At 38.9% G+C, this 25,033-nt stretch overlaps 1 protein-coding gene and 1 long non-coding RNA gene across 2 annotated transcripts in view; one reads left to right on the forward strand and one right to left on the reverse strand.

Annotated features, from left to right (window-relative positions):
• Positions 1-25,033, reverse strand: part of LOC134804981 (O-acyltransferase like protein-like) — a 52,395-nt gene that overhangs the window by 21,858 nt on the left and 5,504 nt on the right. The window lies entirely within an intron of this gene.
• LOC134804982 (uncharacterized) lies at positions 738-1,853 on the forward strand. The gene is made up of 2 exons (XR_010146224.1): positions 738-867; positions 1,240-1,853. It is a non-coding gene; the product is annotated as an uncharacterized LOC134804982 (long non-coding RNA).

The following is a 25,033-nucleotide window of genomic DNA, read 5'->3' on the forward strand; positions in this document are numbered from 1 at the left end:
AAGAACCCACCATTGAAGATCGTAACAAAGAACCAAGAGCGGCTGATGTGCATAATGAGGCAGAACCTAGGTATCCTCTACGGAATAGGTTACGTAGTGCACATAGCGGTCTGTATTGCTATAATAGTACCTGCAATATAGAGGAAGAGCCCCGGTCATACAAGGAAGCATTACAGAGACCTGACAGTCATGAGTGGCAAGCAGCAATGGAACGTGAGTTGGAGTCCTTGAAGGAGCACGACGTTTGGAAGGTTGTTGATAAACCGTCAGAAGCCAAAGTAGTGGGAAGCAAGTGGGTCTACAAGTACAAGTATGACGCCGATGGAAACCTGACATACAAAGCCAGACTTGTCGCAAAAGGCTTCACGCAGTCATACGGTGTGGATTACTTTGAAACGTTTTCACCCGTCGTAAGAAGATCAACTCTAAGGTTATTGCTAGCGTTGGCTGCAGAAAATGATTTACAGGTACATCATTTTGATGTAAATACCGCATTTCTGAATGGGGATTTACAAGAAATAGTTTATATGCGACTACCGGAAGGATTTGACAGCGAAGGTCAGTATAAAAAGGTTTGTCTATTGAAAAAGGCAATATATGGTCTCAAACAAGCAAGTCGTTCGTGGTATGAAAAAGTCAATGATGTTTTGCTGTCAACAATGTCATTTCAACGTTCTGAATATGATAATTGTCTATATTTCAAAGATGATATTTTCATATGCTTGTATGTAGATGATTTCATAATATTTTTTAAAAATATGAAAAGCAAAGTGGCATTGTTGAATGGGTTGCGAAAATTCTTCAAAGTTAAGGATTTGGAACAAGCGCGCCAATGTTTAGGCATGAATTTAGAACGAGGAAAAGAAGGTACGTTTTTCCTACATCAGAGGATGTTTATTGAAACCGTTCTAAAGGATCATGGTATGGATCAATGCAAACCAGCGAAAACTCCGCTAGAACTGGATCTGCATAAGGTTTTGGCAGATGGGGGTGGTGAGGAGATGAATCGTCAAGAACAATTACGATACCAGTCTTTGGTTGGTGCATTGAATTACCTAGCCTGCAACACGAGGCCCGATATCTCGGCGGCCGTGAGCTTCTTGGCTCAATATAATTCATGTTGCCGATCTGTACACATGAAGGCGGCTAAGCGTGTTCTACGTTACATAAAGGGAACGTGTGACTTAGGCCTTCTATTTCAGAAGCCGAAAGGTGAACGTAACGGTCATTTAATTACAGGTTACGTTGATGCTGACTGGGGAGGCGACATTAGAGACAGAAAGTCTTATTCGGGGTACATGTTCAAAGTTGGACCGAATATGATATCCTGGGAGTGCAGAAAGCAGAGCTGCGTGTCACTTTCTTCAAGTGAATCAGAATTTGTCGCATTGTCTGAAGCATCCAAGGAAGCTGTATACCTCCAGAGGTTAGTGAGTCACGTATTCAAAAAGGGGAACTCTAAGGACGTCAAGTTGTTTGTAGACAACCAGAGCGCCATGGCGTTGGCGAACAATCCTGTTTCTCACCGGCGGACGAAGCATATCGACATTAGGTACAATTTCGTTCGTCATTGCGTCAATGAGAAGTTGATTCAGTTGGAGTACATCCCGACTGAAGATAACTTGGCCGATGTCTTAACTAAGCCATTGCCCCGCGTTAAGTTTGAAAGGTGTGTGACTGGTTTAGGTTTAGACTTGAGTGCTTGATGATGCTGTGAGTGTTCACATGATGATGGATGGTTGCTTGAGAGGAAGTGTTGGTAGGTTGCTATGAAACCGTTGTTGTTGTAATGTCTGTACAATCAACCGTCAGTCATCTGATTTTATGTATCAAATATATTCCTCGATATTCCACTGCGACTTATTATTCTTCAAAAATACGTCATTTAATAGATCTAGACACGATATGGATTATATGTGTCAGTGTCAAAAGGTACGTTTTTGTTTAAAGAAACGTCACATTTGACACTGACATATCTAATCCATATCGATTCTAGATCTATTAACTGACGTATATTAAAGTTCGAATCGGGCCGTTTATTATACTAATCAATTATGTAATCTGTGGGTTTTCACCCCATGCCTACGTAAGTTAAGAATCGGCCCTCATTTTAAAAAATAACCACCCCAAAAAGTAAGGGGTAAACAAACCTTGGTAAAATAATGAAAAATATAAAGTGCGCTTAAGGAAATCGATCATTACGCTCTAGGGCGATAATTAACGAAATGAGTTGACCTCCGGCAAGTGGGTCATTGTGGTGCAACGCTCCGGAATTAAATGTCAAGTGAGCCGATTTTTAGAGTTCCGTAGCCAAAATGGCAAAAACGGAACCCTTATAGTTTCGTCATGTCCGTCTATCTGTCTATTCGTGTGTCACAGACATTTAACTTGGAAATGATTATACTTTAAGGCAGCGGTCGGCAACCTTTTAGCAGCCACGCGGGCCAAATAGTAGTAACCGAAGTTGACGCGGGCCGTACTTTGTTAATATTTATGACTTTATCAGACATTGTCGTTTGTCAATATTACATACAAAATAGCCAGGGAGGCTCGCGGGCCGCAAGTGAGAGGTTCGTGGGCCGCATGCGGCCCGCGGGCCGCTTGTTGCTGACCGCTGCTTTAAGGTATAGGTATTTAAACCCTTATACTTCAAGATATATTTATTTTGTGAGCCACTACTTAGTTTAGAAGATAATATTTATAAAAACATATTTTTATGGGGGGAGGGATCACTCTATAGTCTATATATGTGACTAAACGTGAAATTTATTTTTCATCTCAACAGCTCGAGCAAGGGTATTTTGCTGCTTAAAAACAGTGAGCAAAACGCTATTTTGCTAACCATCATTCGACGCGAGAGTTATATCGAGTGAATCCGTGACCTTGGATCGGTTCTATTAGGCAGTGCGCATTCTGTTCGTTACATGAATGACCGTACGCGCAACCCACTTCCCTACTTGCGAGACAGATGCATATAGTCAATAGGCGACGCGTCTTACCCAATATATGGACATTTTATTACTATTTGTGTAGGGTTGGCACTGTCAATTGCGATTATTTACTACAAAATTAAGTATCTATAATTATAAATATTTTGTGACTGCTACACAATGAAATAGTGTTTTAATGCCTAATTACGTACAGTTACAGACACTGCTTTATCTACACACATTATAAACTCTCTATGATGTGTTCAGAAACCGCAGGTTACGACCGCCAAATATTGATCAGTATGATCACACAGTTTGCAAGTAAAAAAATAATTACGTTCTAAATATTTAATGAACCTTTCATTCGAATTTGATTAATAATGTTTTATAGTTAGTACATATTATGTTCGTTGGTATAATGAAAAATTTTGTGTTTGTCTCGGTCGCAACTTTGGTCGCAACACTCAAGACTTTACTTTTCAAATTGATTTTGGAATCTTTCGCTTGCTTGGGTACCTATCAATTTAGCACGAGGAGTTAAACGACAACTTATAAAACCAATAACTTAGATCGCGCTGCTCACCCTGGCAAGAGTGACAAGTTACGTTATGAGTGACGCAAACTCTCTCGGACTCAGAACGGACAGCCGGCAAGGTCGCAAACAAAATGTTGAAATATGTATGCGCACCAAAATATATTTTGATGTGCATTTCCTGTTTTCTATTTACAAATGGTTAGATGTGGTATAGTAGTTTGTGTTACAAGGGATCAAAATGATATATTTCTGTCGGGCGTACATTGAATCCTGAGCGTAATGAGGGATTCAGGTGTTAACGCCCAAGACGAAATAATTTTGATACCGTGTGACACATTACTGCTTTTCACATCAACTATGAGGAAAATAAAGAAATCTTATTGTTGGCACAATCTGATGCTTAAACAGATTATTTAAGCTAAAAAATAATGTACATAAAAATGTAAAAATAGTGTGCTTGAACAGAAAAAGTGATACTTTGATCCCTCCTAGCAGGGAGGAAAAGTGCCACTTTGATCCTTTGGCAAAGTAATCTCATGGAAATTTTGAGTGGTTTCCTCATGTGGGCTATATATAGTGGAATTGATTGAAGTGATAATTGTGAATGATGAATAACTGATTGCGTTCATTCGGATTTGATTTATAATGTTAATACAATGAGCCTACAGTCGGCGACAGACAGAAAGAGGTGGCGGCAAGTTGTCAAAGAGAAGCTGTTCCCTAGAAGTGGCCACGACCCTCAGTGATGAAGAAACCTATGCAAGGAGGGGGGAGGAGGAATACAAGTAGTATGTTCCTTGAGTTAGTGATGGTGAACAATTTTGTGTTTCACTCGGCATTTATAACCCTTGTGCCTGGAAACCCTCGCAACGCTTAAGATTTCACTTATTAAACCACTACACTCGCATATTTTGGAATATTTCGCGTGCTCGGGTGCTATTACCACGAGTTAAACAACTACTTTGCCCCCTCATAAAACCAATAACTTTGATCGCGCAGCACACCCCTAGCAGGTTACGTTATAGTGATGCAAACACTCTCTCTATATAGGATTCAGATCAGGCAGTCGGCAAGGTCGCATGTTACGTTGCGCATGCGCCAACGAAATGCTGATGTGTTCAGGAATAGCCCCCAGACCATAGACTATTAGGAATCCTCTAGATGATGCCGATGCTGCCAAAAATACTTGAAGGTCCCATTTATCGGTTTTTCAATTATATCTCGGAAACTATGCATCTTAGCGACATGGCCACTTATACAAAATGAAAGATAATTTAATTTGTTACAAGTTTTTCGATATCTTGAATAGTTTTTAGGGTTCCGTACCCAAAGGGTAAAACGGGACCCTATTACTAAGACTTCGCTGTCCGTCCGTCCGTCCGTCCGTCTGTCACCAGGCTGTATCTCACGAACCGTGATAGCTAGACAGTTGAAATTTTCACAGATGATGTATTTCTGTTGCCGCTATAACAACAAATACTAAAAACAGAATAAAATAAAGATTTAAGTGGGGCTCCCATACAACAAACGTGATTTTTGGCCAAAGTTAAGCAACGTCGGGAGTGGTCAGTACTTGGATGGGTGACCGTTTTTTTATTTGCTTTTTTTTTCGTTTTTTTTTGCATTATGGTACGGAACCCTTCGTGCGCGAGTCTGACTCGCACTTGCCCGGTTTTTTTTTGAGATATATATCCGCTCTTCTCAATTTGATATCTACCTCAGTGAAGTTGCTAGGCCGTGTTCGGTATCGTTTTCGTATAAATCGGGGGTGCTAAATCCATTTATGGTATCACATTGACACCATAGGCTACATTCCTACTATTCAAATCAGCTTCTTTTTTAGAACTGTCAAAACGATTTGCTAATATGGAATTTATATGAAAACTAATGTAGTGACGTCACGGTAAACTCACCTACTTTTTATATTTCAATCCGATTTATTAAATACAAATTGTGTTTCAAAGTAGCTGATATCTATGTTTTTCTAATAATTATCTGGTGCTTTATTTCGTGCACGGTTTGAAATAATTTATTTTAAGTACAGGAAACATTTGTACTTCGGAATAGGCCGAAGTAAAATTTTTTTAAGTACTTTTTTTTACGTTTGACGCTTAAACCGCTGAACCTATTTTGTTGGAATTTGGTATAAAAATACACAGGACATAAGATAGTTTTTATAACCATCATATGTTGAGGGTGTGGGGTGGAAGTTTGTATGAAGAATCAATAACCGCTGAACCGATTCAGATGAAATTTGGGATGGTCTACATCTTTAATTTAGTTGAAAATGATACCAAAGATGTAAAAGGTACCCAATGTCAGGCAAAATATGACTACTGTTACTGAACAGAATCGCTATGTGACAGAATAAATCTTTATATTCAGGATGACCTTAGCCATTGGACAAACCCTGTAATACCACGTAGGGTTACTTCTCAGAAATGCTCTAACGGTAATATTTTTTTAATTAGAACAAAAGATAAAAAAACAATAGTTATTTCCAATAATCGACAACAAAAAGAAACATGCTGTATTAATCATTGGCAGTGCTTTTGGAAATTAATTTAAAAATGTGCAGCAATGATGACATTTGTCAAAAGTCAGAATCTTATAGCAGTATAGATGTATTAATAGTAGAATCATACTCACACACACACACACACACACACACACACACACGCACACACACACACACGCACACACTTAATAATAATAAAAATGTATATTTTAGCTTAAGTTAGTGTAAGGTAGTTTTTAGATTAGATTACACTAAACTAAATCAAATTTTAAATGTATAACGAATAAATTGTTAGAACAAAAATGTTAGCTGGGAAGAGCGGGGTCTCCTGTCACAGGTATAATTATACTTACTAGGAGACTCCATTAACTGTATTGTTAAAACGAAACCTTTACCTAAATATATAATTTTCATTTTCATTTTCATTATTAATGTCATAAATAAAAAAGATAATCAAAACGGTCGAAGAAGGTTTCATACTATTTATTACCTCAGGAGCTACTAACACATACAGGTTGCTCCAAAGTAAAAAAATCGTAATTAGTTAATTTCTTTGTAACCGCTACACCGATTGTTATGATACCTTGTATACTGGTTCTAAATACCCTAATGCATATGTACATTTCGGCTTTGTCCAATGGCTAGGTACACCCCGTATATATACTTTATATCGAGAGTTGTCAATGAGTGACGTCCGCTCTATCGCGTCGTTATCACGTAGCCAGCACCTGTGCGCCCGCGTTTCGGGTGCGATTACAGAACACGTTACCCAACAGACGCCGGGCACAATGTTGACATTGCGATGGTACAAGTCACGAGACGCAGGCGAAAGGGAGAGAGATAGCTCGCCCTCTCTTACCATGTACCCTGGAACCAGAGGGCCTACCGCGAACCACGTCCGACGTCTTGCCTCCCTGTCACACTTACGTACAAATTTACAAGTGCGACAGAGGCCAGACGCAAAACCAAGCTTGACTTTTCACAAATATAACATCCTATACCTCTCGCGTCGAATGATGGTCTCTATGACAGTTCCTTCAAGTCTCTTTTGGTTGGGCTTAATTAAATAAATATTAAAGAAATATGTTTCTACCGTATTTTTATTACTTAAATGTTACATTTCTAAATAAACGTGGCTTTCCATCAGAAGGGTCCTTATGCTTCATGTGTAGTAAGGACCATCTTATCAGAATCTCTTGCACTTGAAGCATAAGCAACCTTCTGCGTGGAAAGCCACAATTAATAAGCAAAATTTGCAAACAATATCTACGAACAATTTACATGACAGCTACTCCATATAAAATTGGATTGTGATTGTCAAACTATTTTGGTATTAATGTGCAGTGAACGGAGAATTAATCTTGAAACGCGTTTAAGCACCATTTTTGAGGCAACGGCCGGTAGTCCACGGTGCTACTTGTAATGTCCAGCTGTCGCTTTACAAGAGCTAATAAAATCACCGTACACTGTCTTGTACTAACCGTACAATTTTAGTCGTATTTTAAGATCTTAATACCTTGACACTGGCGAAATAGTCCCACAGGACTGAAGCCATGTAATTTTAAAATAATGATAACTACATTACATCCGAACCGAACCGACATTGTGGATGTAGGATCCTACATCCGACATCGGATCGGACAATGTGAAAACGCTCTGCGGTGGCATCGTAACCTTCTTACATAACTTTATCTATGAATATTAAATGTTTGCATTAACTGAGGTCAGTGTGGAATCAGGTTACATACAAACATAAATAATAGTTTGTTTACCACAGATGCCATTGAGGATTTACAAACAGTAAAACGGTCTCCTTTTACATAACATATTATGTTGTCATTGCAAAAAAATAAACAAGTTTCATGGTCGAAAGGAAATAAGGAAATAACATAGGTACCTAACTAAATAGACTTCGTTTATAATCGATCGATCGATAGATGCAGTTTTCTGTAAATAATTTATTTCGTTTCGCATTTGCAATTACGGTGACTGCTTACCATCAGGCGGGCCGTATGCTTGTTTGCCACCGATGTGGTATAAAAAAAAATATACAAAGTCAAGTGATCAAATTTCGATGAAAATATGACGGTAAATGACATTCCCTCACTGTTCTGTTCAAATGCAAAGTTAACTATCAAGTATCAATTCTGACTGCGCCGACTATAATAGACTTAGAGTAAGCCAATTCGAAAGTACACTTGACATCAAAACAATATCGGTATGATGTCAGTTAGTTATCATTTACGTGCGTCTCGCTCGCGCTAATACATTGTACGGACAAGTCCAAGCGAAATGGACTCGCGAATGACAACTAGCTGGGTGCTTAGCCAAGATGCCAATCGTTGGCCCATCTCTCTCTATCACACTTCCGTATTAGTGCGACAGAGACATTGGCGTTTCGTTCACTACGGAGCGTAAACGATTGGCATCTTGGGTAGGTACGCTGACATCATTTATAAGACATCGTTTTGATGTTGTGTACGTTCTAATTGGGCCATGAATCTAGTATAACTGGATCAGGCATGAGGGGTGGAGGGAAATGACCGAACGGGATAGTCTTATGCATCTTTCAATAGGAGTAGGAGTAGGGCTATGAGAACCGGGAAGTACCGGTACCGGGTCTTCAGTACCGGTTCTTTTGACACTATAAAATTCCCGGGAATTCCCGGGAATTTGAGAACCGGGAATTCCCGGGAATTTTATAGTGTCAAAAGAACCGGTACTGAAGACCCGGTACCGGTACTTCCCGGTTCTCATCATCATGACTATTTATTCCCAATTCAGTAGTAGTAATGTTTTAGTACTTTAGCTCGGGACATTAAATAACATTTAATAATGGTGCTATGAAACGGCGGGGACCCAAATAACCCAACAAACTAACCTAGTAAAGTAGGTATTCGTGCAGGCAGGCCGTACCGTCATAGTGCTGAGTGCATCGACTACGCTACGGCCGTGTGGCTCGGCCCAGGAGGAGCCAAAGTGTGCCGGTTAATTTCGTAAAATAGGTTGGAACGCCAATTAAGTATTTTTTTTAATAAATTAAGTTATTTATTAATTCTTATGCAATTATTTATATCAAAATAAGTCATTCGATAAAGATTGTACGCTAACACAAACAATTTCTTAAAAGTATTCAAAAGATGCCTTGAGAACCGGGAAGAACCGGGAATCCCGGTTCCGTCCATGCCCAGAACCGGGAAATGAAATTCTTGGTACCGGAACCGGTAATGCATGCCCTAAGTAGGAGACAGCGCTATTATTGTTTGTCCTTGTCACATTTTCACATATTTTTTTTATTCACCACCGTAAATTTAGTATGGTTTATGGAGGGCAACAAATAAACTCGACCAATAATAGTGTCGCATTGCGTATATTCTGTCACTCACGGACGCACGCGTATAGCACGTCTATAGGATCCTGCCATCTATGAATTAGGGTATTTTCCTACTAGTCAAATCAGTTACTTTTTTAGAACTATCAAAACGATTTGCTAATATGGAATTTATATGAAACATTACAACGTGACGTCACGGGTAACTCACCTACTTTTTATATTTCTATCCGATTTATTAAATAGAACTTGTGTTTAAAAATAACTCCTATCTGTGTTTTTCTAACTTGATAATTATCTGCATGGTGTAAAATAATTTATTTTAAATACAGTATAATACCCTATTGGCCCCATAATCGCTGTCGCTTATCCCTTGCGCCGTGCGCCCGCGCAGGCAACGTATTGCGCAACCCGCTTTCTCCGCCGCAACGCGGGAAAGTATTGTCTCAACTGGGACAGGACCGCTCATATTCATAATGCATATGTTAAGGTAAGGTCAGGTCGGAATGTCGTGCGTGAATAATTATAATAATAAATGAACAACACTATATAATAACCACTGAACATATTTGTGCCATACCCAACCAAGACCAGTCCTGTAAGTAAGCCCAGCCCATTAAGGCTTGATATATACATATACATAAACACATATGCCTACTAAAAAACTTAGAGATTAATCAAATATACAAGTAAATAGAAATAACAACATTCGCAACATCTCGTACATATTACCAAAATAAACATTGCTTTAAGCTAAACATAAAAAAAATATAATATTTAAATACTGCATTGCCATAGTTATGTAATTATTACTACAAAATAGTTCAGGTTAATATAATTCGCCTTGCAACGTCTTTTGCCTTATATCTATGAAATAACATAAATATAAAGGATGCATTTTTAATAAACATATCCAGATTCAAGTTTAAATACTATCTAAAGCAGTGTGGTTCCTAACCTGGGGGTAATTCCTCCGTGGGGGTAAAACTGGTATTTTACGGGGGTAATAATAGCTAACCTAATATAACAATACAACAAACGTACACGTTTTATTTTTTATTACCATTGGGAGGAGGGGTAAAATCAGGTTCCCTAGTTAGTCTTAGGGGTGGCCGGACTGAAAAGGTTAGGAACCACTGATCTAAAGTATAAGGACGCAAAGCACCAAGAATTTCGTTCATGGACCCGTTTGTTCCTTACTCTATTGCACGCGCGTTAATTATATTGTTGTCCTGTCCGTGTTGCCGGCGGTAAATGACAATTTTGTAAGTATACCAACTCAAACTTACATACTACGAGCGAAATGCACGTCACGCGACTGGCAACACTTAGATATCATTTTTATATCACAATGGATTGAATTGACCTTTATGACTTATGACGCAGCAAGATGATAAAACATATATTTTTTAGGGTTCCGTACCCAAAGGGTAAAACGGGACCCTATTACTTTACTAAGACTCCGCTGTCCGTCCGTCCGTCCGTCTGTCACCATATATGTCGTGATCTGTGATAGGCTAGACAGCTGAAATTTTCACAGATGATGTATTTCTATTGCCGCTATAACAACAAATACCGCTATAAAAACAGAATTAAATAAAGATTTAATTGGGGCTCCCATACAACAAACGTGATTTTTGACCGAAGTTAAGCAACGTCGGGCGGGGTCAGTACTTTTGACCGTTTTTATAGATAATGGTACGGAACCCTTCGTGTGCGAGTCCGACTCGCACTTGGGCGGTTTTATTATAAACTCACCATGTATTGTCGAGGAATTCTCAGTACCATTTCGTACCTTGTCACAGTAATAGTATGAGTTCCCTAGAGATTTTCAATATTGATTATCACCGTGACAAGGTATAATTATACAAAATGGTAAGGAAATTAAATTATTTGACTGTAGGTACTTAATTCCTACATTTCGCGTAACACTGAATTGAGCAATCAGCTTTTTTACGATCATTGCTACCTAACCATAAACCTCTTTTACGTGGTAATTGAGTAACAATAGCCAGGTAAACAATCTGGCTTCTATGGTTAAACTCTTACGGTTGAATATGCCGTGGCGTTTCTTGTTTGACAGTTAAAGTGAGCATTTGTTGCGACATGTCACTTTCTTTATGCACTATGACTGTAATTGAAATGTTCGCCATCAATCCAGCTAATCATGAGGCCATTTCGCACTTACATTCTGACGCCGAAATGATATAATTTTGTTATCATTCGTCCGTGCGTCACGCTCGCGCTAACACTAGTACCTAGGTACGAACGGAATGTACGTGCGAATGATAACAAAATGACATCATTTTGATATTGGAATTAAGTTTGAATTAGCTTTTACAGTATTGCATTCGCTTTCCTTTACGCAATAATATCATGTCTACAAATTCCAAATTGAAATATTATTTTCATTCACCAGTTCTAGAGCAGAAAACGAGTTGGAAAACATCTTAGGGCCACTACCAACTAGAGTAAGGACGCAAGCACGAAGAATTATCGTACAATGACCCGTGTTTCTAGCTCTATCGCATGCGCGATCTAATTATATTGTTGGCCGCTCGCAGTGTCATTGACTGGTACAGCAAAATAATTAGAGTTAGACCAAGAAAAGTCTGCAGCGATTTTGATAGCCCATGCAGTGCAAGTGTTATTTACACGTCATAATTTCATAGAAGTTTGACGTTTAAAATTACACTTGCACTGGGTGGGCTATCAAAATCGCTGCAGAATTTTCTCGGTCTGACTCTATGCGCGTGCGATAAAGAACAGGCGGGTCGATGTACTAAATTCTTCGTAGCTTCCTTACTTCAGACTAAAGTAGCCGTTAATGTTCGTGTTAAAGTTCTCAGATATTTTCCGATTTAAAGGCTTATTACCCATTTTAATACGAGAATGCGAAAATGACGGTCATTAATGTCATTATGTATTTCGCAAAGGTTCGGAAACGTGAATCTTATTCCGACCGCCCAAAACCTGACGAGAAAAGGACTCAAAGTTTATAAAGGCGTATCCAGACTAGTAAATTTTTCGCCAATCTGATTAAATTGCCCGATCTAATCAGGACGTGCGGACGCAAACGCCAATTTGGCTCGCCGAATTCAACCGCCGATAACGACCGATATTACCGATAAAATGAGGGGCGGACGCAAGAATACCAATTTGTGACGCCAGTATTTTCGTTCTCGGGCATGATTCAATTTAGAGGGCTCTAATATCACCATAAATCTAAAATTGGTGATTAAATTGGAGATTGACGCCAATTTAATTTCTTATCAAATCGGTCGATTTGATCATCCCGTCTGGATACCGCTTAAGAACTTGAATCTATTGAAACGGACCGAGAAGCCAATCTAAACTCACATTTTGACATCAAAATGTTATCTAGTAAGTACCTAAGTAAGTAAGTAAGCTCTTTATTTGCATTAAATGTGGTAACAAAAGGCTAAATTATGTTCTTTTTAGGGTTCCGTATCCAAAGGGTAAAACGGGACCCTATTACTAAGACTCAGCTGTCCGTCCGTCCGTCCGTCCGTCCGTCCGTCTGTCACCAGGCTGTATCTCGTGATCTGTGATAGCTAGACAGCTGAAATTTTCACAGATGATGTATTTCTGTTGCCGCTATAACAACAAATACTAAAAAGTACGGAACCCTCGGTGGGCGAGTCCGACTCGCACTTGTCCGGTTTTTTGTTATCATTCGTCCGTGCATCTCGCGCGCGCCAATACAATGACAATGACATGTAGATACCGGCAAGTACGAGCGAAACGCACAAGCGAACGATAGCAAAATGACATCATTTTGAAGACAAAATGTAAGTTTGAATAGGCGTCTGGCAAATGGCTCCTCTACACGATGGGCAGGGCGCGCCATTCCAAGGGACGCATTTATGCGTTAGAGGGAGCAAGTGATATTGCTATCTCATTATACCGCATGGCTCCGTCCCTTGGAGTGGCCGGCGCTGGCCCATCGTGTAGAGGAGCCAAAGACGGCCAGTCGGCCACAGACGCACACCATTGTGCATTCCAAGTGCTGCTACTAATTCTATTTTCCGTGTTTATATTCTTTTTTTCTTTTTTTATTTAAAATTGCGTAAATTCCGTTTTCGTTTCGGTTTGATTGATCGACCCATCTAAGGTCGACCCTATGGTAAAAATTGTTAAGTATGACCTACTTATTCTATAATAATTTTCAAACTCGAAGGGTAGGATGACACTGTCATCTCCATATAATTTGTGACCTAAACACGCCAAATCTCGCATAATTGTATTGAAATGACCGGTGTCATCCTACCCTTCGAGCTTGAAAAACATAGTCATCCCTCAGAATATAATCAGCTAATGATAAGACATAACAAAACATCCTGTTTAATTTACACTGGTGACCAAGAGAGCTAAAGTGGTATGCGCTCGCGCACCCATACGGAATACAGACGGCCTGGGGTTGGGACCTTCGGCATGTAGGCGGAAACTGATGTGGGACGAGGCCCTGTAATATATACCGTGAGGTCCGTGTGATTGGATGACCCGAATGGCAAAAGCCGTAGATTCCAATGTACAATTGGAGTAAAAATATTTAAAAAAATGTACATACCTCTATGTCAATTATTTCATTTAGAGGCATTAGCTATAGTCAATATATTGGGTAAACATACAATGTTAATATCTAGAAATGATAGTGGGGACTACTTTTGTGTGATGAAGCGGTCCTCGGTATTTCTCTTAATTATATTATTAGTATAATATTATTAAGAGAAAAAGATTAAATACTAGTAACTTTAATCGATGTTCGAGTGGTGTGCGCGCAGTGAAATCTCACTTATCGGCAGGTTCCACATCCGCAAGAGGTTCTTAGCCTTGTGTACCTACATACGGCCCTTACATTGCTAGAGTGTGTAATTATAAGATGTAATGTTTTGAAAAGATGTGTTTCTTTGTAGTTCAATATTGGGATACCCTCCTCCAATTAAGGAGGGATTATCTTCTTGGGTCAGAGGTGTGGGTGAGAGCCGGTGTAGCTTTATTTGACGTTCAAGCGCATTGTAACATGCCTCAGGTACCTCCAGTAATACATTTTACAGTACATATGGTGCTAATTTACCGCCCTAGTGCGGTAATTAGCAAAATACGTGCGTATGTCGAAAATTTAAAGGGCTATATAACCTATATGTACTGTAAATCGTTGCACCTACAATTCACGTGCAAAAAGGTAATTTGCAATGCAACTTGTGTCGATTTAAAACACTCCCTTCGGTCGTGTTTCAATTTATCGTCACTCGTTGCGAATTTCCTACTTTTCGCACTTGTATCGTAATGTACTAATGATTGATGATGATGATGATGAGGCCAATTCGAACGTACCTACACTGACAACAGAATGATATCTGAATATATAACTTAAGAAAATGTTAATTGGTTTAGCTTGTTACACTATAAGTGAATTCATGTCGAGAACTGCTGATGTCTAAAAATGATATTATTTATTTATTTATTTATAAGAACTGAACGCAAATGTAACTACTTAATAATTTAATCTAGTGATAAATTGATAATTATGTAATGTATATAGCTGTGTGACGTGTAAAATTATTTATGATTTTATAAATAAACATCTCAATCTCAATCTTAATCTCATATGACGCGCGTTATTTAGTTACCGTGCGCATGCGTCTCGGCCGCGCTAATATTATGTACAAGTAGCCGGGTTTAACTTTTAACTCTGACCCATTACAGATTTATAATTGTACACCAAAACGGTACATTACCGCCGACAGGTACATCAAGTAATGCATTATGATTAGCCCCAAGATGGTCGACACAATACAATGGTTCCCACGCCACTCGGCCACAGGCTTTCGGGGCAAGGTTGGCCAGACATGACATTTATGCTTTCTCGTTTTTGCATATTGGGCCGTGTCATGAAAATTTTTTGTTACTTTTTAGGTCGCGGATTTGGTAAAGAGTACTTATCGATAGAGCGGCAAATATGTATTATTAAACAAATGTTAATTTTTATATATTAATTTTAAGATTTGTCTTGCCCTCGCCAGGGTCCATCTTCCTTGCGTTATCCCGGCTTTTTGCCACGGCTCATGGGAACCTGAGTTCGCTCAGCAACTAAGTAATCCTAAGAATTGGCGTTGGCACTAGTTTTTACGAAAGCGACTGCCATCTGACCTTTCAACCCAGATGGTAAACTAAGGCCTTATTGGTATTAGTCCGGTTCCTCACGATGTTTTCCTTCACCGAAAAGCGACTGGAAAATATCAAATGATATTTCGTACATAAGGTTCCGAAAAACCCATTGGTACGAGCCGGGATTTGAACCCGCGACCCCCGGATTGAAAGTGGCACGCTCTTACGGAATTAGAGAATCCCGATAAGGGGTCATCCATTAATTACATCACACGTTTAGGGGGAGGGAGGGGTCAAGAAAATGTGACATGTTGTGACAAGGGGGAGGGGGGAGTCACAAACTTTGTGACGTCACTTTAAATTCATCAGTAACCGAAAATTTATTTAAATTTTTTTATTCGCTATACAGTTAAATAATAAGTTTTAGAAACGATAATCGTTTTTATTCGTTTAACTTTATTTCTTAATCAGTTTTGGGTTATAAAATTACTAATATTTCTTTTGTCAAAAATATTTTGATAAAATATTAAATCAATATTTGCCGATATCGTTGAAAAAATGTGACGTCACACCAGGGGGGAGGGGGTCTGCCAAATGTGACCAAGCGTGACAAGGAGGGGGGGAGGGGTCAAAAACCAAGAAATTCGTGTGATGTAATTAATGGATGACCCCTTATTATGTGAAAATAAGGGTGACAGCTTGCAACTACAGCATGTGAAGCATGCAAAGCAAGCAAGCTTGCATAAAGCATGTGAGTGGTTAAGAATGTCCGAAAATATATAATTATTTAAGTATTTAACACCTTATAATAACATGGTAGGCCTTCAACAAATGATATGATATGACGAACTATAGTCTGTCAAGCCATTTCCGTCAGTAAAAAGTGGCAAATTTAAAAAATGTAGGCGTGAAGTGTTATCGTCACAGAAAATTTGAGTAGAGTCAGTCCATGAAAAGTCTGCAGCGGATTTGATAGCCCAAGCAGTGCACGTGTTATTTTAAACGTCAAACTTCTATGAAATTATGACGTATAAATGACACTTGCACTGCGTGGGCTATCAAATCCGCTGCAGACTTTTCTTGGTCCGACTCTATCACACCTTTTTTCTACTGACAAAGTTGTTTGACAGACTATAACTAAAACACGTGACGGAGAACCTCAATAAACTTGATTAACCAAATTGTAGACGGTCACTCGGTTATACAATGTGTTTTACGTAAAACGACACGCTGCCGTACGTTTACGCAACAGAAGTGTAAACCGGCGTTTAGAGTAATGCGGCTATCACACTCATGCGGATCCGGTGTGAGTAGGGTTACCAAATGTCAGGAATTTTCCTGACATGTCAAGAATTTTGCGGCCGGAATACGAAAATGTCAGGAATTTCAGTGAATGAACAGAGTTTTCTATTATGTAGCTAAAAAGGCACCTACATTATTCATATTTACTTACATAAATCCAAAACAAATTTAAACAATGTATCAAGCATACATAGATAGAGACGCTTACGGTTAGCCTAAGCTGAAACGGAGACCTTCGCTTAGTCTTGGTCAATTTTGTAATAAGCGTCTGCAAACGACACCACAATGCTTCGAAATAAAGGAACTAGAACTCGGGATTCCGGGATTTTACCCGCCGCTCTACCAGCTGAGCTACCGAGACTTGCAGAGACTTACCCGTTGACAGCGATTATTTCCACCATATCCTGAAGCATATGAAAGATATGCGCCTATATGAAGGATATGGTGGAAATAATCGCTTTCCAGTTTTTCTTTATTTCTATGCATATTGCCTCATAAGGATGACTCATGCTAGACCGGGCCGTGCCCGGGCCGAGGCGTCCGACATGTCATTTTCTATGACGGCTGATCGAAGATCACGTGGTGCTTCCCATAGAAAACGAAGCTCCGGAAGCTCCGGCCCGGCCCCAGCCGGTCTAGCGTGAGTCATCCTTAATAGCGTTGTTGTAACACGGACATAATATTTAAATCCACCAAATAATTGTAAACTATGACATATCAATGACATTTTGAATATCGATCGTCCGAGATAGTACTCGTTTAAGTAGTAGCAAATGTATAAACTCATACTTAAACACTAATCAATATGTAAACAGGCCCTAAGGCAAGTGTACACGCTCGCTTCAGATATAAATAAATAACTGATTATCTCCAAAATGGAGTTAATTAGATTACCGGTTGCTATGAGAAGTTGAGCTCAGGAATGCACCCATGAAATTAACGGACTTTATAAAAAACACCGTGTATGCACCGAGCGAGGGGCGAGCGGATATGTAGGTATGTGAAGACCGCCTTAGAGTTGCTACTATCAAAGTAGGTAATAGTATACATGTGTCCGTATATATAGTTTACATAATATGTGGAAGTACATATATCCTTACTTAAGCGACAATAATGCAATTAATGACATGAATAATTATTATTATTGCATACCGTTTTATTAGGCAGGCGTCCGGTTTTATATCCCATAGCTCAGTACTTAGTCCATCGCTTTCACCCAATAACCCAATAACCTAATCCTTACACCCTGGCGGGTGCTGCCTCTGCGTGCGTCCCATAATGACACGGGCAAGGGCAGCATCCGCTCGGTGTACCCCTTACATTTCATTAAAGTGTCAAAGCGCATCTACGTGTTGGCTTCGGCTCCGCGCACGCCTCCCAAAAGTCTGGAACAGCATTGTTCCTTGATGGGAAATACATTATTTTAAAATTTTGGGGAAAAAACCTCCAAACGGACAACTCTATACAGGATGATTCAGGAGACTTACACTGCGCATTTCGTAAATTAGTGAGGTTAACGTTAATTTTCTAGTTGTTTTGAAAAAAAAAGTTATTAATTTATTTACGACATGCATGGTCACCCGACAATTAGAATACTAAACTACCGATATTCTGTGTCAAATTGAATGTCATCACTGTCATCATGATCTGGTTACTTTTGAAAACTCGTATCTCACTCAAGTTTGACAGTTTATTTTCTTCGTAATCAAAATGCTGTCATTACGGTTGAAGAGGTTTTATGTTTATTAATTAGGTCTTGTAGTGACCATGATTGTAGAGAAATAAATTTGCCCTCACCAAAAAGTTAAAAAATGGGACACAGTGTGATTGTTTGACCTAAATACGACGGTGATCGATCAATTATCAGTGACTGAGTGTGCAGGATTAGTCCTGCTCACGTCTCATGAATCACCCTGTATAAAAATGAACTGTCATAGGGACTATCATTCGACGCGAGAGGTACCTATAATATAATCCCTTTTCGATTCGAAATGAGGTCAGGAATGTGAAGTGTAACGGTCAACGACCGACCCTCGGCTATCATTGGCCCAGATTCATCTCCTATTATCCTCATAGGCCAATCAAATTATGTAGATCCATAAAAATCGTTACGGGGAATTAATTTCTAGTAGGTAAGCTCGAAAAGTTTTAATAGCTGCATTTGGTTCTAAATGCGTGTAGGTACCTACATAATCTATATATATATATATATATATATACAAACGAAGCGGCAGTTGTGACTTGTGGTCCATATACCTACTTTTTGCTTCTTTGTAGTTTGTATCCGATGTCCAACATCGGATCGAACAATGAGGAAACGCTCTAACGGTGTGATAGTACGAAAATATGACGCATGCGTGTAGCGGCCTTGAAAAAAGAAATCTATCTAAATCCACTTAGCCTCTGCTTATACAATCGCAAGATTTGCAATGTGGACGCAACTTTGCATAATTACATGACGCCTATGGGCGTCCGGCGTGGTGAGAGTCACGTCAGAGCGGGCTTATGATGGCTGTTATCGACGTGGTGACAATGAAGGTCCTCTTTTTAGCAAGCCGTTTCGTGATGTTTGCTGTTATATTAATTTTATTGTCATCAAGGCTTGGTAATCTTGGTATAGGTTCAAAGCACCAAGTACCTACCAAACTATTTCAGATTTTCTCCGAACCGTTTAATTATTAAGTATTTAATTAATTATGGAGTTATTCATAACTCACAAGCCTCAATCTGGGGGCACGGCAGTGCCCCCGCCAAGTCGAGCAAAACAAAGACGCACGGCCGTACCATCCTTTTCCCGAAGCGATTCAGGCGATTTTCGACGTTTATCTATTACTGATTTGTCTTCATCTGTAATTTTGACCTATGTATGTATAGAAAGGGATAAAACATAAATTAACTAATTGAGACATAATTGAGGCTTGTAAAGTTTTATGAATAAGGGGGTTAATTTTTACACTTGCACTGCGTGTGCTATCAAAATCGTTGCAGACATTATCTAGTAGGACAATATTTTTAGAGGTATAAACTCATGTTTTTAAACTCACATTTTACAAAAATACCTATCACAAAAAAGGTAGTTCAATTTTGGAAATTTTCGCTTGCTCGGATATCAATGTTAGCACGAAGACTTAAACAATAACATTGTCCCCTTGTAAAACAAATAACTATTATTAGTCTGTCTTAAAATAATTAACAGGAAACGTCTTTTTACATTAGAGGTCACTGGAGGAGCAATATTTGAGTACCTAACGACACAAAGTTTATTATAAGCAAATGTTATAAAACTCACACAACATTGACATCTATTAATATTAAATATACATATTTAGTTAAAATAAGTGTCCGTTGTGAAATTTCCTCCTGCGAGCGCTCCGAGAATTCGAGAAACTATAATATGGGCCAGGAGCGTCCGCTTACAGTCAATAAGAAATCTCTCCCTTGGGAGCAAAATCCTATTTTACTCTCTTTGCAGATGAGAAATTAATATGTAACAACAATCTAGTTAATCATTTAAAATCATGAGCTAAGACCAAGCTGCTGTTATGAGTAATTCCTTACATAATACCGTGAGGAAACCACTATGAAGAAATGGTAGAAATGGGAGGGCGACTCGACGGTTGATAACCAACCTTCTGCTGTGGTAATACAATCGATTTTTAAATGAGGGTCAATCGGTTTGGGGTATTTTCCTCTTGCTTTACCAATTACAAAATACGGTTGAGGTAAAACAAATATAATTTATAGGTCTAGAAACGTAAGGTGACGGATGAAAAGAGATTGCATGTACCGGAGATGAGAATGTTAAGAAAGTGGGACGGAGGACCCGGAGGAGCGAAATCACCTTTTCATACAAACGTAGTCCTGATTTTCCTCACTATAGGACATATGACATCAACGCGCTCTCGAGGCCTAGTTCTGAGGGGCTACCGCGAAAACCGAAATTCGCAAATCTGAAGATTCGCAAAGTGCCAATGAAGGCGTAATTAGAGTGACAGAGAAAAATGCCCGCAATTGACGATTTTCGGTATTGGCGGTAGCCCTACTGCACTTCAATTTTACGTAGTTTAGTGTATATGTATACTGCAAAACGTAATTCAAGACCAAAAAAAGTAAGACAATGTTGCCACTGCAATAATTTGTTTGTAAAATAGTAAATTCCTTTTGATAAATAATCACTCCAAGATAATTTATTTATTAGTAATTTTAGTCCTACGATTTAAAAAAGTACTTTTATTTACTTATTTTTACATAAATACAAGACGCGCTAGTAAAAAGTGGCAACATTTTCTTACTTTTCTTGGTCTTGAATTACGTTTTGCAGTATAGGTACTTTATTTTTTTATTGGTAAAATTCCTATAATTTAGAGGCAATATATATTTAATTAGGTAATATAGTTACAAACAACTCAATATATTTTTTTACACAAGTCGCTTGTCAAATCAAAATAGTGTGTAGACATTGTTTTCTTAAAATATTTTTCATAATTATCAACAGAAAATATCATCCTTGGTCTAGTACTAGAAGTACACATTTAAGTTTTTACAAATATTGTGACGATTTATTAATTAACACTAAGATTTACAATGATATTAAAGAATTTCTGTCAATATCTACAGTCGGTTTGTCTACTTCGGTTGGTCGCAGAAAGTATTGTATATTATATTAAAAAACCGGGCAAGTGCGAGTCGGACTCGCGCACGAAGGGTTCCGTACCATAATAAAAAAAAAACGGAAATAAATGCAAAAAAAAAAACGGTCACCCATCCAAGTACTAACCACGCCCGACTATGCTTAACTTTGGTCAAAAATCACGTTTGTTGTATGGGAGCCCCATTTAAATCTTTATTTTATTCTGTTTTTAGTATTTGTTGTTATAGCGGCAACAGAAATACATCATCTGTGAAAATTTCAACTGTCTAGTGACTGCCTGGTGACAGACAGACGGACGGACGGACAGCGAAGTCTTAGTAATAGGGTCCCGTTTTACCTTTTGGGTACGGAACCCTAAAAAAAAACGGCATTACTAATTGCATTATACCCACCGGCCTTGAGTAACTGGGTCTGTTCCAAATTTTCGTCCATTACGATATAATGTCAATGTTTCCTCACGTTGCGAGAAAGTCATATCTCCAAACAACGTGATACAAATATAAGCCTTATTTGATTAGAACAGTGTATATCACAAAGATTACAATGAATTGCATGGTGTCATTTTTATTGGGTAATAATAATGAGTTGTGTTTGTTATTTTACAAGCTTTGGGGCTATTCATAAATGACGTCATTTCAAATTAGGGGGGGGGGGGGGTCTGGACATCGGATGATGGTAGCATGATGTAGGAGGAAACGGGGTCATTAAAAGCATGATTTTTGGATGATTTTAGGAGGAAGGGGGGGGGGGGGTCAAAAATCGACAAAAAACGATGACGTAATTTATGGACAGCCCCTTTGTTTGTGGTTATTATTTTATTTTCATTTGTCATGCTCGTAAAGTTGGTGTTTCAGTCGCGTGTAAGCGGCATACAGTTGCTTTTTAGCGCCACTTGCACCATCCCACTAACCCGGGCTTAACCGGTTAAACCGTTAACCCAGTGTCAAATTGTACTGGTAACCATGGTTACTCCATGTTTAACCGGTTAACCCCGGGTTAGTGGAATGGTGCAAGTGGGCCTTAGTGTATTAAGTAAATCTATTACGAGTTACGACACTTAATGACTTAAAAATAAAGTCCAAAACCTGTCATACAAACTGCCACTGCTACAGCTGGCTGGGGCCGTGCACGGACTCAAGTACTCATTTCTTTAAATTAAAAAAATACGATAAAATAACCGAAAGTATTTGATATTTCTCTAGTATATAGTAGAGTACCTAAGGTGTCGCGTTTTATACTCGAATATTAAGTCCAAGCAAATGAGAATGAAGGAACTGTCACAGGGACCATCAATCGACGCGAGAAGTATAGATAGAGGTACATAGATGACATCCATAACTCAGAACGGGGTGTATCGTAGATGGTTGGCAGTCCTCAACTGTGCGTTTCTCCTGAAACTTCCTGCATCGCACAGCTAAACTATGGAATGAGCTGTGGTCTGCGGTATTTCCGGACTGATACGAGCTTCAAACCTTCAAGGAACGAGGGTACTTTTATCTTAAAGTCTGGCAACGCACTTACAATCCTTCTGGTGCTCGTTTGCCTCCTATATCATACAAAAACATGGAGGCAATCAGTTGAGGAGGCTGGCCCAACTGGACTCGGCTGGAAAGAGCTGGAAGTAGCCGCTCAAGATCGTGACAAATGCAGGATTCTTCTGCGAGTCCTATATCCCTAATGAGGGATAACAGGAATTCATCATCATCATACAAAAAATGTTTACTTATTATGTGGTAGAGGCCAGTAGTGAAGACTTGTCCACTATAAGCTATGGCCGGCATCTCGCAAGCTCGATAACAAAAGTGGCATATCAACCTTTCTCGGCCGATTGCGCAACCGGCAAGTAGGTCGCCGAAACAGAGAGTGCTACGTGATGGACTTCTCTTGTGCACTCGGTGACCGGCGTTGGACTTTATGTATATTGCAATAAGGTTTAGGAATAGCCAGGCAACAGATAAAAAAAAACAGGATTCTGTGTAGTTAGTACCAGTGGTTGGACCAGCAACAATCTTATCAGGAACTGAAGCAACATTTTGGTTTTTATATTGAATTTTTTTAACGTTTTAATCAAGTGCAAATGCCATGAAAAATTGTAATCGTTAGTTACACTGTTAGAGCCACGGTTAGAGCAGTATGGATGACTCACGCTAGACCTCGGCCCGGGCCCGACCTGGTCTAGCGTGAGTCATCCTTAAGTTTACTTATTTCTCAGAACTAACGTAAAAATTCCCTATTCTTCAAAAAACAGTAATGTATATACATATTTGTAAAATGAGATATACCTATCGGAGCGGCCAAAGTGTTCACAAATATCTGAACACGCCTCTATTGTCAAGGTGCTAGAGTGCGTGCTCAGGTATTTTTGAGCACCTCGGCCGCTCCGATATATCTGATGGCGACTGTATAACTTTATTATCTTTAAATAAAATGGCCCAGGAGCCCAGGACCAAAGCAACGAAGTAAAAGCTTAGATTCAAAGCGAACTAAGAGGAAATCTGTCGTAATGTATGTACCTATTACGTGACACGTATGTGTGTTTGTCCGTCTACGCAAACAGCCGGTGTCCAATGTTTGATCAGACCTTATTGCCTGTGGCTACAAGGCCATGGGCATTAGTGTAATACGCATTCCGATATCGGAAATAAAAAAATATTCTGTCCCCTTGGACCTAATACGTCATATACAAAAATTTCACGCATTCGCCGATATTACCGGCTAAGCCAAGCAAATAGTAATATTACCTACTTGAAAACATGAAGGTTACATTGACTCGTTAACTATCAGTTCAAAAACCTTATCTCAAAAACATAAGACGTACGAGTAGATGACCGTCACAAACGGCCTTTCCATACAAACGTAGTTCCTATTTTCCTCTCTGGATATTAACATTATTGATAATATTTTGACACAATTTGATCTACCTATATCAAGCACAGCTATGTCCCATCGTTTGATTATATCGAAATTTTAATTATTATAGTTGGTCAAACCAATTTGTCAGTCAGTAAGAACCAGGAAAACTATATTCATCCTTTTCTTATGGGTGCTAGTACTAGTGTAAGACAAAGATAGTATGATTATCTCTGTCTATGATTGAAATGACACAGTCCTTTGATAAACCATACCACCTTTGACCATATATAGTTTGTCAAAGGACTGTCTCATTTCAATCATAGACAGAGATAATCATAACGTTTTACACACAAGTACAGCGAAAAACAAATTTTGAAAGGGTAAGAGCTTCTAACCATTTAAAAATTTGTTTTTCGCTCCTAACTCTTATAGGTAGGTTGGTGTAATGTAAAACCGGACAAGTGCGAGACGGACTCACCCACCGAGGATTCCGTACAAATTTAACTTATTTCTTATTTTATTTATATCTTTTTTATTTCTTACAAATTTATAGTTTTGAGATTTTTCCCTGTACTTGTGTGTAAGACGTTATTACTTGTCAAATTTCATAGTTCTCGGGGCGGGGGGCGTCTCAACGGCCGTAGGTACATTTTTTTACGTTAACTTAGAAGTTAGATTTTTTCACAGCTTCAAGGGACCGTAGACTCAGGTCTATATGGTTTAAATTTCAACTCAATAGTTTTTAGTGTTCTAAAAAAACGAAAAAAGTCAAACGAAGGGG

Source organism: Cydia splendana, chromosome Z (genome assembly GCF_910591565.1).
Source record: "Cydia splendana chromosome Z, ilCydSple1.2, whole genome shotgun sequence".
Taxonomy (NCBI): domain Eukaryota; kingdom Metazoa; phylum Arthropoda; class Insecta; order Lepidoptera; family Tortricidae; genus Cydia; species Cydia splendana.